We start from the raw sequence: 15,625 nt of genomic DNA, 5'->3' as shown, positions 1-15,625 counted from the left end.
TTTTGGAGGAATTAGAATTTTATTGATGGATTAGACTTTTTAATTTAGAATTTAATATTTTTATTTTAAAGTTCAAATATAAATCTATCGTAATTTGATAAGACAAAATATAAAAAATATTCTAGATCATATTATTTTTACTTTGCAACTTATGATATACTTTTTAGCTTACTTCGATATTCATATAACTGACAATAGTACATATAAAATCATATTAGCTTCTATGCCTGAATTATACTCCCTCCATCTAAAAATAGTAGTCGTTTTAGTCCTTGGTTTTATGTCTATATTTAAATGGATAAAGATGAACTTAGAAACATACTAGTATAATACCCGCGCGTTGCAACAGATGGGGATAAGAGAGGGGAGAGGCGGCAAGCAGAAAGATGGGAGAGGGCAAGGAGAGGTAGCGAGTGGGGACGCAACACAGGCACGAGGGAGGAGCCAACAGTGGTAGGGATGTTGAGAGCGAGCGAGATGAGGTAGTGAAGGGGAGGGGAGTGGTGGCGACTGTGTAAACTATTGAATAACCAATACTGCAATAACCAAACTGGTAGTAACGAAGAATATTATGATTACAAGAATATGTCAGTAGGTCATATATGATAACAAACTAATACTAAGAAAAAACAAAAGAAACATTGTTTACAACTTTAACATGTGTTAGATACAAAAATAAAGCACACCAAAACCCATGTACAAGTCATAGATAACAACAATAAAAAATGACTAAGAATTCTAGCATGAATGAGAGTGCAACCTGACGCTTTTGAAATTCTTGTGCAATCTTACCGGTCAAATTTCTGCACACAATAATTCATTTAAAATCCATTAGTTTTGCAAAGAAATAGAATGCAAACAATATATTTATAATTTAAAAACGAACATATCAAACAGGTAAAATAATCTCCTCAACAAGCGCAGTTAAATCAATCGCATTTTAGGAAGAGGTTACTTTATGCAGAAATTTTTCCGAGTGAGAACCGAGTACAAAAAGGAATCATGCCTCTGTCATGTCGTTTAGTTGAACAGGATGTGACAAGTTTGTAAACAATATATACTTGTATTAGCAGGGGCGAATTTAGCTAGGTTTGTCGGGGTCAGCCGACCCCCATAAAATTTCAAAATCCTTTAGCAAAACATCGTTAGAGTTCAAGAAAATTTATGTCATATAGCAAAGTTAATAGTGTTGATCCCGACAATATTCTCGGTTAGATTCGCCACCGTGTATGAGACCACTTATTGTTTCATGATAATAGTGTGATATATTAGTCCAATAAATGCTCACTGACTCCTTATTATTTGTGCATAATACTGCATGAGTAGCATTACTAATACAACACGATACAAAAGTCTAGACTTCACCAATCGAAGGTGCCAGGAAAAGATGACATGAAAACCTCACATATTTAGATAAAATTCAGGTAAAAATGAAAACATCACTTTCAGGACTTCTACATACAGGTTTCAACATAGCACATGACGAATTAGATAGAGGTAAATGTTATCTTGCATAAAAAGATAGTGATTAATGAATAAAACCAAAAAACAAGGTCTAAGCTTTCAACGGTACCAAAAAAGATACCCCATTCAAATATAAGACTGTTCAACTTTACTTTTAAGTGCAAACAATGCCAATTTCATATTGGTATGAAGAGCATGCTGAAAATAAGAGTGCATGAAACCACTACAAAATAATTTAAGCAGGCACCGAAGCATCGACAATATATTTTCTTTTACTACTAGACTAATCATATGAACATCTATGTATCACATACACAAAGTAATTTCATTTAGTTACCTTGTGCAATGTGAAAAGCAAAGATGAGCTATTACCAGCAGTATAGAAAGTTGTGAAGGGAAAATAGCCATGAATACCGGTGTCATCGAAAACTTTGGTGAACTTCATTGATTCAAGTTGGATCATGAAGACGCTTGTCCAAAGGAAAAATCACATTGTTATCCTCATCATACCCCGTTATTGATGGTTTATGTGTCGACCTTAGTGAAAGGAGATGCTCTAGCTCAACAGTTCCCTGTAACACCCCTCTAACAACATGGTTCAAAATGACAATGCAAACAATTACATACACGCGTGCATACTTACATGAACATAAGTGTGGGCGCTCTACCTCTATCAGCATCTTCAAAGAACTAAATCGATAAATAATTAAGATTGATAATGTTATTGCGTAATTACTACACACCTCTAAATTGGTCATGTTATATATATAAAGAGAAAGAGACTTTCGATATTCTCACCTCGAGAAGTCTCTTAGACAGTTTCGGTATTCTCACCTCGAGATTGTGGATAGGTGCACCCCCTGTCTCCCTCTCTGATACCAGGCACCAACAATAGCTTACAACCCATCCGTTCTCAATTTTGCTAGCAGCAGCAGCCCATCACCAAGGAAATAATATTCAACAAACAAAGCAATACAATAATTGTGCAACGAACAAAATTTTTCAGCTAAATTTTGAATAATATCTTTTGAGCAAACACATTCTAGTGCAGATGAGCAGTCTGCTGACATGATTGTGCCTCATTGCCATGCTTGCCTGAGATGTTATTATGTCATGGTGCTGCATGGTAAGGATCGATGGATGCATGTTGACTGAGATGTGTGGTGCTGAAACAATAATCACTGTTAAAAGTCAATCTAGTTGTAGCTACACAACGTGTTGTATGCATGTGGGGTGAATAAATTGAAGAGCAAGAGCTCGTAAGAAATGAAAATGGTTCTTTGGTTCAGTATGTGTGGCACGAAGAAGATGAGGCTAGCACTGGTTGACTCACATTATCTGGTTACACAACCAGTGTAGGACAACAGACACCAACTAACAACATCGACGATCAGGATCAGCTAATGTGATGCCACTTTGAAGGTGACTGATACACTATTATAGAACTTTTACGTTGCTTATTGTAACTGCTTACGTGTTTGTGTAGGAAATTTCCATTTTGAATCAGGATGTCATAGATTTTGTCAAGGAAAGGAGGATACAAATTTCTTGTACTAACGAATCACCTCCCATTGAAGTGTTAAAACACAAAATAAATCAAGCAGTACCACACCAAAGCTAGGATAATGTAACTGTTCCAAGAAAAAACAGCCTCATCGCAGCTAATCCTAGAAAAAAATAAAGCTATAGAATCAACTCAACCATAGGTGTTTGATGTTCTTGTAGATCTGAACCGTAAACCATAAATCTGAGTGTGATTTACGGCCAATCCCTAAACTCCCCAACTGCTACGTCTGACTTGGGCTAAATTAGGATTTGGACAGGGAAAGACCAATATCTCAATATTAGGACTAAACGCAAGGTTATAATTCAAACAAACATGGATGAGAGACAATGGGGATTTCATGTGCCATCGTCCGCAAGAAAAAAATCGATACCCAAGTCAAAACTTACCTTGAAGGGAGTGTCGCTATAGAAGATCAAGGTTCTACGATGCCCGAGCGAAGGATGTCGTCCCTCTCATCCAACGGACGCAAGCGTTTCCTCAACTGTGTTGCGGTTGTACACACATAAAGCGTAGTGGGTGAGTGGAATGGGACCAAACAACCAACTGTTCAATATCTTTACTTATATCAAAGACTAAATCTTGTTCATGACACGACAAATTAAAACATATAACCCAAGCAACAAATTCATGGAATCACAACTCGAATCTACAAGGGAGATGAATAAGTAACAGAGACAATCAAAAGAACTTGAACAAGGGAGTGAAAATTGCTGGGTCACTTCTTGTCTTCATCCTAAAAATTTCAGCGGCGGCTACTAAGCAACACATCTCATCTCAGAGGAGACCAAAGTCCACGACGATCAACAAACCGTCTCAAGTCCCAATCATCGCCGTGGAAAAGTTCATCAGAGCAATCCACTCCTCGATATGATGCTGCTGGTCAGTCCCTCTAGTACTGTCAACTATGGTCGTCGGTACTGAAAGAAAGTTCACGCCTTTTTCTAGGAATAGGATTCGAAACACAAAAAGAAGAAAAACAAATTCGCCATGAAACACAGATGAACTGGTTCGGGAGAGAAAAATAGAGCAAGAAGGGAACATATACCATGGTGAGCCTAGCGGCAACGGCGGTCCTGATCCTGATGACGTCGCTTTCTCTTCCTGCTCCATGTGTATCTCCTGTTGTTGATACCGCCACGGCGGCAACGGTGAGGGCCGGTGTCAGGATGATGGAGGTGAAACAGAGAACATGGACGACTATGCAGAGTTGTAGGCACCGACATCCGCCACCGCGTCACTAACGTCCTCGTCGGTGTGGCCGTCGGACGGAAAATGAGAGACAGGGAGGGCGAGAGGCACATACCCTTCTCCGCGTGACGCGGGGAACAGGTTGGGGGAGAGCGTTGCCTGACGAGGGGACATGTTGGGTGGAGAGCTTCGTCGAGGTCTAGGGGCTTCCGCCGGTGGAGCCCTACATGGGTTGGAACGATGTTGGAGACCTAGGTATTCCACTAGTGGAGCCGGACGCGGGCTTGATCGACGCTTGGGTCGAGGAGGTTTCGTTTATGGAGCTCGGCTAAGGCTGGGACGACATTCTGAAGAGCAACGAAGGCGTGGCAATGGGGAAGAGACAATGCTGGTGACGGCGACAAGCACGAGAGGAGCGGCGCGTTGTGCGGAGGGATGGGTGGCGGTGAAGCGACAGTGTTGCAGGCGGATGCCGCGGGCTTGGGGTTTTGCTTGCGGTTGAGATAAAGATGGATAGATAGGGTCATAGGGAGCCGTGGGGTGGTGAGTTGATACAACGAAAAGTAAGGGGGGTTTGTGTAAAAATGTCACACAGGACGACCGTCGAAACTGGTGCTTTAATATAGTAGAGATAGAGATATAAAACTAATACATCAAATATTGTATGAACCCATTAATTAACTAAAACAACTTTTAATTTGGGACGAAGGGAGTACTTATTAAAATATATTCCAATGCCAAAATCCAAGTGATAGTCTTATTAAATATACTTATTATTGTTACTATTAATGTTACTTTATTTGTTCAATTGTTCTCACACCATCTCAATAACTCCTAATATTTGTACCCCCAATATCTATATATTGGGCTCCTCCTAAATGTCTAAAAGCCCAAAAAACATATCCAACTCAAACAGCTCCTTAAAATACCCTAATATGCAGCCAATCTAGCTCGGTGCATCTAGAGCTAGGGCAGGTTGGCATCAATGGTGCGTGTCCGAAGTCAGGGCGAGTCGACATCATCGGAGTACGTCCGAAGCAGGTGCGGGAGACCGGTGTCGGCACATGTCTGGAGCGAAGGTGGGAGGGCATCGACGACACGCGTGTGGAGTGGAGGCGGGACAACAACAGCGGGTGTTCGGACCGAGGCCTTGATATGGGTGGTGGCGAAGGAGAGGATGGAGGTGGCACGAGCATATTCTAGAACGACAGACGTCGCTTTTGGACGCAGGAAACAAAAACACGCTCATAGGGGGCGACAGTGGCTCGATTCCAAATCTGTACTAAGAGTGTAAGTGCAATCAACCCTAATTGAGGGTTTTGGTGATTAATGACAAAACAAACTAAGATTCTAACAAGTTTGCTCCTAGTGTGTACACAGTATTTCTACAGACAGGAGAAGCACAGATCCTACGAGCATAAAAGTATAAAGCACAGCGGATTTAAAATTCCACATCAAATGGCGTGCTCCAAGTGCTATGAATCATCGGCGGTGCTAAGTTTATAATTCTTGAGTCATAGGAATCGCCGTACAATTAAGAGGGATCCGCGACGGTTAAGTAAGTTGTGAAACGAGCCAAGTTCAATTCTTTTGAAAAACTCCTTGAGATCATTTTTTTCTCAGATCATGAATGCTCTTGAGAAAAACAAATTTCACTTCCCACAAAGTCTCCCCCTTTGTTCTCTTCAAAATTCTCAAATTTTGGTTTCAGCCCCCAAAACCGGTTCAACCGGTCCTGAAACCGGTTCAACCGGTTTTGGTACTGTTCACCCTGCCACCTCTGCTCTGACCTGTCTGACAGTCAGAGCTGTCAGAAAAGTCGCAGCAGATATTTTTCTGAAACCGGTTGAGCCGAAATTTGACCCTACTCAGCCGGTTTTGAAACTGGTCCAGTGTCCGGCTGAGTAGACCAGTGGACCGGGATCCCCCTGGTAGAAACCGGTTCAACCGGTTTGAAAACCGGTTCAACCGGTTTTTGCCCACTTTCTCCCAACGGCTGCCAGCTTTTGGGGGATCCTTTATATACCCCCTCACACTCTCTCTCTCATTTACTTCGGCCTCTCCCTCGAATCTTTGGCTGACCAACCCTCAAACAAGAGCATTCACTTCACCTCTCACACCCGCAATCGCATCTCCTTCAATCATTTGAAGGACCCTTGGTGTGAGGTGAACTCGATTAAACTCGCTGTCAATTTCATCTCGATTCTCCCATTCTCTTGTTCTTGAGCTCGTTGCAAACTTAACCGTGTGCGGATTTGTTACTCTTGGAACCTCGTGTTCCTTGACGGTTAGAGGTTGCTTGGGAGTCTCCAAATTTGTGGACGACCCCAAGAAGTTTGTATCACCCGCTCCTTGAGCAGATTTGAGAAGAGATTGCCTTGACCTTTGTGGTCGGCTTGTGGAGGATTAGGGTTGGAAAAGACCCGGCCCTTTGTGGGTTCCTCAACGAGGAGTGGGACACCTTTGTGGTGGTTGCCGAACCTCGGGTTATATCGCGTGTTCTTGTGTGTTCTTGTTAAGCACTTCATATTCGGTGGTTGGTTCATATTATTCATTTAAGTAGTTCTTGTGTAGGGCAAATCTTTAGCTATTGTCTTTACTACTTCGCATTTGTTCAATAGATTATTAAATTTAAGTTGAGTGGGTTCAAACTTGTTCAGTTGTGATTAAAATCGACTGAACCGGTTTGCACCTGTGCAACTTTAATTTAACCTATTTCGAAGTTTTTAGTGAAAATTTTCAGGTGTAGCCTATTCACCCCCCCTCTAGGCTACTTTCAATTGGTATCAAAGCTTCGTGCCTCGTTTTACGCTTAACCGCGTGAGGAAACGATCATGTCTACACAACGGGACCATGTGGATCCTCTCCTCGAGGAAATCCCCGTCACATCTTCCGGTGAGGAAGTGGACCCCAAGGTCCTCGACCTCGCCATGAAGATTGCCGAGAAAATGTTCCTCAAAATGAAAGAGGAAGATGCTAGGAAAAAGGCCGAAGAAGAGGAATCAAGAAGAAAGGCCGAAGAAGATAAAGGTAAGGGAACATTTGATTATAATGACGATCTAGTGGATCTTTTGGTGTCTAAGGTATTGAGCAAGGTAAGTCTCAACACCGAAGGATCATCTACCAAAAGCAAAGGTAATGACTTTAGCAAAGTTCAATTCGATTACTCTAGAAATTATATTCCCAACTTCTCTTCCGCCCCACTTGGAAAGTTACCAACTCTTAGTGAGTTGAACTATGATGAGTGGGCCGACAAGATGAAGTCGCATTTAATCGGTGTGCATCCTAGTCTTTGGGAGATTGTTAATGTAGGTATGTATAAGCCCGCCCAAGGAGAAGAGATGACTCCGGAAATGATGCAAGAGGTTCATCGAAATGCTCAAGCAGTGAGCATAATCAAAGGAAGTCTTTGTCCGGAAGAATACCGGAAAGTTCAAGGAAGAGAAGATGCTCGTGACATTTGGAACATTCTTAGAATGTCACATGAAGGAGATCCCAAAGCTAAAAGACATAGAGTTGAAGCTTTGGAAAGTGAGCTTGCAAGATATGATTGGACAAAGGGTGAGTCGCTCCAATCACTCTTTGATCGATTGATGGTATTGGTCAACAAAATAAGAGTTCTTGGGAGTGAAGATTGGAGTGACTCCAAGGTCACAAGATTGTTCATGAGAGCTTATAAAGAGAAGGATAAAAGTCTTGCAAGGATGATAAGGGATCGTGATGATTATGAGGACATGACGCCTCATCAATTATTTGCAAAAATTCAACAACACGAGTCCGAAGAAGCCCCCATCAAGACAAGAGACTCTCATGCCTTGATCACAAATGAACAAGACAATCTCAAGAAGAGCAAAGACCACAAAGCAAAGAAAGTGGTCGAGACCTCAAGTGATGAAGATAGCTCAAGTGATGAAGACACAGCTATGTTCATCAAAACTTTCAAGAAATTTGTAAGGAAGAATGACAAGTTCCAAAGGAAAGGAAAGAAGAGGGCATGATATGAATGTGGCCAAACCGGTCATTTCATAGCGGATTGTCCTGCCAAGAAGGAATACAAGAAGGATAAGTTTAAAAAGGGAGGCAAGACCAAGGGATACTTCAAGAAGAAGAAGTATGGACAAGCTCATATTGGTGAAGAATGGAACTCCGATGATGAGAGTTCTAGCTCCGAGGAAGAGGAAGTGGTGGCAAATGTGGCCATCCAATCTACCTCAAGCGCGCAACTCTTCACCAACCTTCAAGACGACTCCTACATTCCAACTTGCCTCATGGCAAAGGGAGATAAGGTAACTTTATTTAGTAATGATTTTTCAAATGATGATGATGATGATCAAATTGCCATGAAAAATAAAATGATTAAAGAATTTGGCTTAAATGGATACAATGTTATCACAAAATTAATGGAAAAGCTAGATAAAAGAAAGGCAACTCTTGATGCTCAAGAAGACTTGCTTATCCTTGAAAAGGAAAGAAACCTAGAGCTTCAAGAGTTGATTCACAATAAAGATATAGAAGTAATTAACTTGAAAACCTCTATTGATAACCTTGCAAATGAAAAGAATGCACTTGAATCAAGCATGTTAAGCTTGAATGTTCAAAATCAAGAACTTCAAGTGCAACTTGAAAATTGCAAGAACATCAATGCCCCCACTTTAGTATTTGAATCTAAGTCTAGCTCTAATGATAATTCCTGCAAGCATTGTGCCAAATATCATGCTTCTTGTTGTCTAACTAACCATGCAAGGAAGCATAGCCCACAGGTGAAGGTCAAAGAAATTTTGAAAAGATGCTCTAGCAATGATGGGTTAAAGAAAGTTGAACCCAAGTACAAGTCCCTTAAGCCCAACAATGGTAGAAGGGGGCTTGGGTTCAACTCATCCAAGGAAAACCCTAGCACAGTGCATAAGGGGTGGAGATCCCCCAAGTTCATAGAGGGAACCACTCTATATGATGCCTTGGGGAGGATCCACTCCTCAAATGACAAGTCATCTCAGGTAAAGGTTAACTTGAGTTCCACAAAGAGTAAGATGAAGGAAGTGGGATCCTCAAGTGGACAAAAATCTAATGCTCCCATTTCCCACTCATATCTTTGTGATTATATGTTGACTTGGGACTCAGGGAAATTGGTTGTGAAATATGTGGGTGCCTACACTAAACAAAAAGTCATGAAAAGAAGTGTGTGGGTACCCAAGGCTATAACTAACACTGTAGGACCCAATTCAATTTGGGTACCTAAAAGTATAGCCTAAACTTGTTTTGCAGGTCTACTCCTCTGGTGGGTCAAGTTGGGTGCTTGACAGTGGATGTACAAATCACATGACCGGGGAGAAAGACATGTTTCATACATTGCAACTAACTCAAGAAGCACAAGAAATTGTGTTTGGAGATAGTGGCAAGAGTAAGGTGATTGGTATTGGTAAAATTCCTATCTCTGACCAACAATCACTTTCAAATGTTTTATTAGTAGATTCCTTGAGCTATAATTTGTTGTCCATTTCACAACTTTGTGGAATGGGTTATAATTGCTTATTTTCGGATGTGGATGTGAAAATCCTTAGAAGGGAGGACTCCTCAGTTGCCTTTACCGGTCGCTTGAAGGGTAAGCTTTATCTTGTTGATTTCACAACAAGTAAAGTGACGCCTGAGACTTGTTTAGTGGCAAAATCCGACAAGGGTTGGCTATGGCATCGCCGGCTAGCCCATGTCGGTATGAGGAATTTGGCCAAACTTCAAAAGGATAATCACATCATTGGACTAACAAATGTTGTATTTGAGAAAGATAGGGTTTGTGGCGCATGCCAAGCAGGAAAGCAACATGGAGTCCCACATCAATCAAAGAATGTGGTCACAACAAAGAGGCCATTGGAGCTTCTTCACATGGACCTCTTCGGACCTGTGGCCTACATTAGCATTGGTGGTAGTAAGTATGGTTTAGTTATTGTTGATGATTTTTCTCGATTCACTTGGGTTTTCTTTTTGAGTGACAAAGGTGAAACTCAAGAAATTTTAAAGAAATTCATGAGGAGAGCTCAAAATGAATTTGAGCTCAAAATCAAGAAAGTGAGAAGCGATAATGGGACGGAATTCAAGAACACAGGTGTCGAAGAATTCTTAGGAGAAGAGGGAATCAAGCATGAGTTCTCGGTGCCTTACACTCCACAACAAAATGGTGTTGTGGAAAGAAAGAACCGGACTCTAATTGAAGCTGCAAGAACCATGTTGGATGAATACAAGACACCTGACAACTTCTGGGCAGAGGCGGTCAACACCGCCTGTCATGCAATCAACCGCCTCTATCTTCATAAGATCTACAAAAAGACTGCTTATGAGCTTCTCACTGGTAACAAACCTAAAGTTGATTATTTTAGAGTATTCGGTTGTAAATGTTTTATTCTTAACAAGAAAGTCAAGAGCTCAAAGTTTGCTCCTAGAGTGGACGAGGGTTTCTTGCTTGGTTATGCATCAAATGCGCATGGATATCGTGTTTTCAACAATTCCACCGGTCTTGTTGAAATAGCGATAGACGTGACATTTGATGAGTCTAATGGCTCGCAAGGGCATGTTTCTAATGACACTGCAGGAAATGAAAAACTACCTTGTGAGGCCATAAAGAAACTTGCCATAGGTGAGGTGAGACCTCAAGAAAGGGATGATGAAGAAGGAACCTTGTGGATGACCAATGAGGTAGTTGATGTGGGTGCAAGGGTGGTGAGTGACAATGTCTCCACCCAAGCAAACCCATCAACCTCAAGTCATCCAAACCACGAAGAAAATCATCAAAGGATGCCAACAGTGGTAGAAGATGAACAAGAAAATATTGATGGTGAAGTGCCTCTTGATCAAGTAACTGATGAGGAAGAGCAAATACAAAGACATCCATCAGTGCCTCATCCAAGAGTCCATCATACAATTCAAAGGGATCATCCGGTGGACAACATCCTGGGTAGCATCAGGAGAGGGGTAACGACTCGATCTCGTTTAGCTAATTTTTGTGAATTTTACTCGTTTGTTTCCTCTCTTGAGCCACTTAAGGTTGAAGAAGCATTGGGTGATCCGGATTGGATAACTGCGATGCAAGAGGAGTTGAACAACTTCACTAGGAATGAAGTCTGGTCCTTAGTCCAAAGACCCAAACAAAATGTGATTGGGACTAAATGGGTCTTTAGGAACAAGCAAGATGAAAATGGCGTTGTTACAAGAAACAAGGCAAGGTTGGTTGCCCAAGGCTATACTCAAGTGGAAGGACTTGACTTTGGTGAAACATATGCGCCGGTAGCAAGGTTAGAATCAATTAGAATATTAATTGCCTATGCTACTAACCATGATTTCAAGCTATATCAAATGGATGTCAAGAGCACTTTTCTAAATGGACCACTACAAGAAAGAGTATATGTGGAGCAACCACCGGGCTTCGAAGACCCAAAGAAGCCAAATCATGTTTATCTTCTTCACAAGGCACTCTACGGGCTTAAACAAGCCCCTAGAGCTTGGTATGACTGTCTTAAAGAATTTCTAATTAAAAATGGGTTTACAATAGGAAAAGCTGACTCTACTTTGTTTACTCGAAAAGTTGATAATGAATTATTTGTGTGCCAAATATATGTTGATGACATTATATTTGGTAGTACTAATGAAAAATTTTGTGAAGAGTTTAGCAAAGTAATGACGAACAGGTTTGAGATGTCTATGATGGGCGAGCTTAAATACTTCCTGGGATTTCAAGTCAAACAACTCAAGGAAGGTACCTTTCTATGCCAAACTAAATATACTCAAGATATGCTCAAGAAGTTTGGCATGGAAAAAGCAAAGCACGCCAAGACTCCAATGTCATCAAATGGACATCTCGACCTAAATGAGGAAGGTAAACCTGTAGATCAAAAATTATATAGATCAATGATAGGATCACTGCTTTACTTATGTGCATCTAGGCCTGATATAATGTTGAGTGTTTGTATGTGTGCACGTTTTCAAGCAAATCCTAAAGACTGCCATCTTGTAGCCGTTACGAGAATTCTAAGATACTTAGTCCACACCCAAAACCTAGGATTATGGTATCCTAAAGGCTCCTTTTTCGATTTGCTTGGCTATTCTGACTCAGATTATGCCGGTTGCAAAGTAGATCGAAAAAGCACTACTGGGACTTGCCAATTCCTTGGGCGGTCCTTAGTGTCATGGAGTTCCAAGAAACAAAATTGTGTTGCACTCTCCACTGCAGAAGCTGAATACATAGCAGCTGGGGCATGTTGTGCACAGTTGCTATGGATGAAGCAAACCCTTAGAGATTTTGGTTGTGAGTTTAACAAAATTCCTCTTTTGTGTGACAATGAGAGTGCCATAAAACTTGCAAACAATCCAGTGCAACACTCTAGAACTAAACATATTGACATCAGACACCATTTCTTAAGAGACCATGAAGCCAAAGGAGATATCGAACTATTTCATGTGAGCACCGAAAATCAACTAGCCGATATCTTCACAAAACCCCTTGATGAGACTAGGTTTTGTTTTCTTAGGAGTGAGCTAAATATCTTGGATTCTCGAAACGTGACTTAATAACTAAAATTTTGATCAAATTTGATGATTGAAAATTGATTGTTTGAGCAATATGAATTGAGAAATGTCATTTTTATCTTTATAATATCTCATGTCATATTTGCTAAGTGCTATTACAGCCCCTCCGGGCAATATTTGAAATCTGGTTGAGTAAACCGGCTGAGTAGACCACTCAACCGGTTTCTTCCTGGTGGAAACCGGTTGAACCGGTATAAAAACCGGTTGAACCGGTTTTGGCCGTCGCGCCGTTAGTCCGCGCGCAGTCTGCGCTGACAGCTGCGCAGTCTGCGCTGTCAGTTTTGCAGTCTGTGCTGTCAGACTGCCAGGTTTTTCGCGCAGTCAACACTGTTTTCTGTGCGCTTTTACTGCGCCGTTTGACCCGAAACCGGTTGAACCGGTTTTGAAACCGGTTGAACCGGTTTTCGGTTTTCTGGCGGCCGACTCCTCTCCTTTTTATACCTCTCCCTCTCTCCTCTTCCCTTCTGAGTCTTGTTACCAGCCGCCGCCGCCATTTCTGTTTCTCCTCTCTCCTCTCCAAACTCTCTCGAGCTCTCACCCTTTTGGAAGTGTGGTTGGAGATCCGTTCTTCCCGGCGTGTTTCCACCATCTTCCTCCATCTCGTTGGGAGATCTTGACCCCCATCTTCGGATCGAGGTATTGTTCTATGTTATTTCCTTGTACTCGATCCTACGCGTTCTTGATTATCTTATGTATCATTCGTTGGGTACATTTTAGTTTAAGAGATTGCATCACTTAGACTATCTTCATTTTGTCACAAACACTGTTTGAGATTAGCGATTTGATATTGTTCGTTGTAGTTGAACCGCTCATATGAACGGTTGAAGTGCATGATTCAATCTCTTATGCGTTTCTTCTCAAACGTGGTTGATCCTTGCTCATCATAGGTTCTATCTATTATTTCTTATTTCTTAGAATGGTGCGTCGAAGGAACCCGTCAGTGGTCGAATCCGACTCATCGGATGAACAGGAGATCCATGGTGATACCCCTCCTCGCTCTCGATCCAAGCGAGGGCGCGGATGCGGAAATGTCATGCCGGGTACTGAGGCCTCCGGGTCTCAAAGTGCTCGCGGTCGGACTTCCCGGACTCCTTCCGGTCGGTCTCGACCTGCGACGAATCCGCAGGCGTGGGAGCCTGCAAGTGATGATGATGGTGGGAAGGACGATGAAGTTGATCTTCCCCCGGCTCAGGCTCCTGTGATTCGCGGCTTGGTGCTCCACCGGGCCGAGGCTCGGCGGGCTGGCAATGAGCCAGTCACTGACTTCACGGCCAGTGGAGGGTCTGCTCTTCTCCAGGATCTGCGTTTCCAAAATCCGGTATTGCGTATTCGCGATGCCAGGATCGATGGAAATCGCTTTTGGACTCTTCACCACGTGGATTTCTATAATTCAGTTATTCTTCCCAAGAAGCATCAACCCATCCTTCATCAACGTTATATTAACTGGGAAGGTTGCGAAGCAATTGGGGACCCAGAAATGTCACAGGCACTGAGGGCCTGTGAAAGGAAGCAAATGAAGAACATCATGACATTCCAATATGATTGGAATGATGAAGTGATTGCACAATTTTACTCCACTCTCTGGATAAAGCTTGCTGACGAGGAGAGCCATTACAACTACCCCTATCTGAACTTCTTCATTGAAGGTAGTTGGTACAAGGTGAGCTATCGTCGATTTGCTCACATTCTTGGCTTTTCTGACGAGGATATATCTGGAGACAAGATCAAGATTCATGATTTCCGGCAGCCCACAAGAGATGAAGCCAAGGACCTTCATTTGTCTGAGTCTGGAAAGTATTGGGAGTCAACCAACATTCATAAGTATTATCGTTATATCAACTCCCTCTGCAGGATGACTCTCATTCCAAAAGGGGGAAATCAGATGAACATCCTTGGGGAGAGCAAGGTCTTGCTCTCTTTTACGAAACCAAACAGCTCAGAAAGGATTAATGTCTTTGACATGATATGGCAGGAAATTATTCATGCATCCTGCTTTCCTTTGAAGGGGTGTCTTCATGCTCCATTCATTATGAAGATGATTGAGGTCGTGTCCCAATTCAGATTTGAAAAAGGCACCCGACATCAGTCATACACTCCTTTCTGGATTGATCCCAACAATCCAGCTGGGCGCCTCAGGAAAGCCCCCTCCAGTTCTCGTGGTCATACATCTGCTGGTCCGTCTGCCGGTGCTGGTGCTGCTGCTGCTGCTGGTGCCTCGCGCCCTTCTCCTGGCCGCGGATCTCCCACACCACGTGGTCGTGGTCGTGGTCGAGGTCGTGGACGTGGGATGGGTGCCCGCCTGGCCCACGGGTTTGCGGCCTTCTTCTCCATGTGCCGAAATATTGCTGCAGATGTCCATGAGGTGGCTCGACGTCAGCGGGAGACCGACGACAACCTTCGTCGTCAAGCTTCCGCTTTGGGTACTCCCTTCGCCCCTCACTCTCCTGATGTACCTCTTCACCCTCCTCCTCCAGATGTCAACGAGTGGTACCAGCAGGCGTATGGGGTACCTTTTTCTACAACTGATGACGTCGAAGAAGAAGAAACTTTCTTTGATGATCCGGAGCAGTTTGTCCCGCCCCCATATCATGGGGATCCGGGCCAATCGTCCTCTTATCCTCCGCCCCAGGACCCGTCTGGCAGTGCTCCTCCTCCGGCCCAGTCTGGAGAGGAACACTTTGCCTACGACCTGGCGCAACACCTCTTCGCTCCTCATCATCCTCCTCCCCACTGGTGATCCTTGTATTGGCGCTTCTCTCTCTCTCTTTTTGGTTCTTGGTGCCAAAAAGGGGGAGAACGTTTATTATTCAGTACTTTATTTTTGTAATGAACACT

Source organism: Zea mays, chromosome 1 (assembly GCF_902167145.1).
Source record: "Zea mays cultivar B73 chromosome 1, Zm-B73-REFERENCE-NAM-5.0, whole genome shotgun sequence".
Taxonomy (NCBI): Eukaryota; Viridiplantae; Streptophyta; class Magnoliopsida; order Poales; family Poaceae; genus Zea; species Zea mays.
This window is presented reverse-complemented; position numbering follows the sequence as displayed.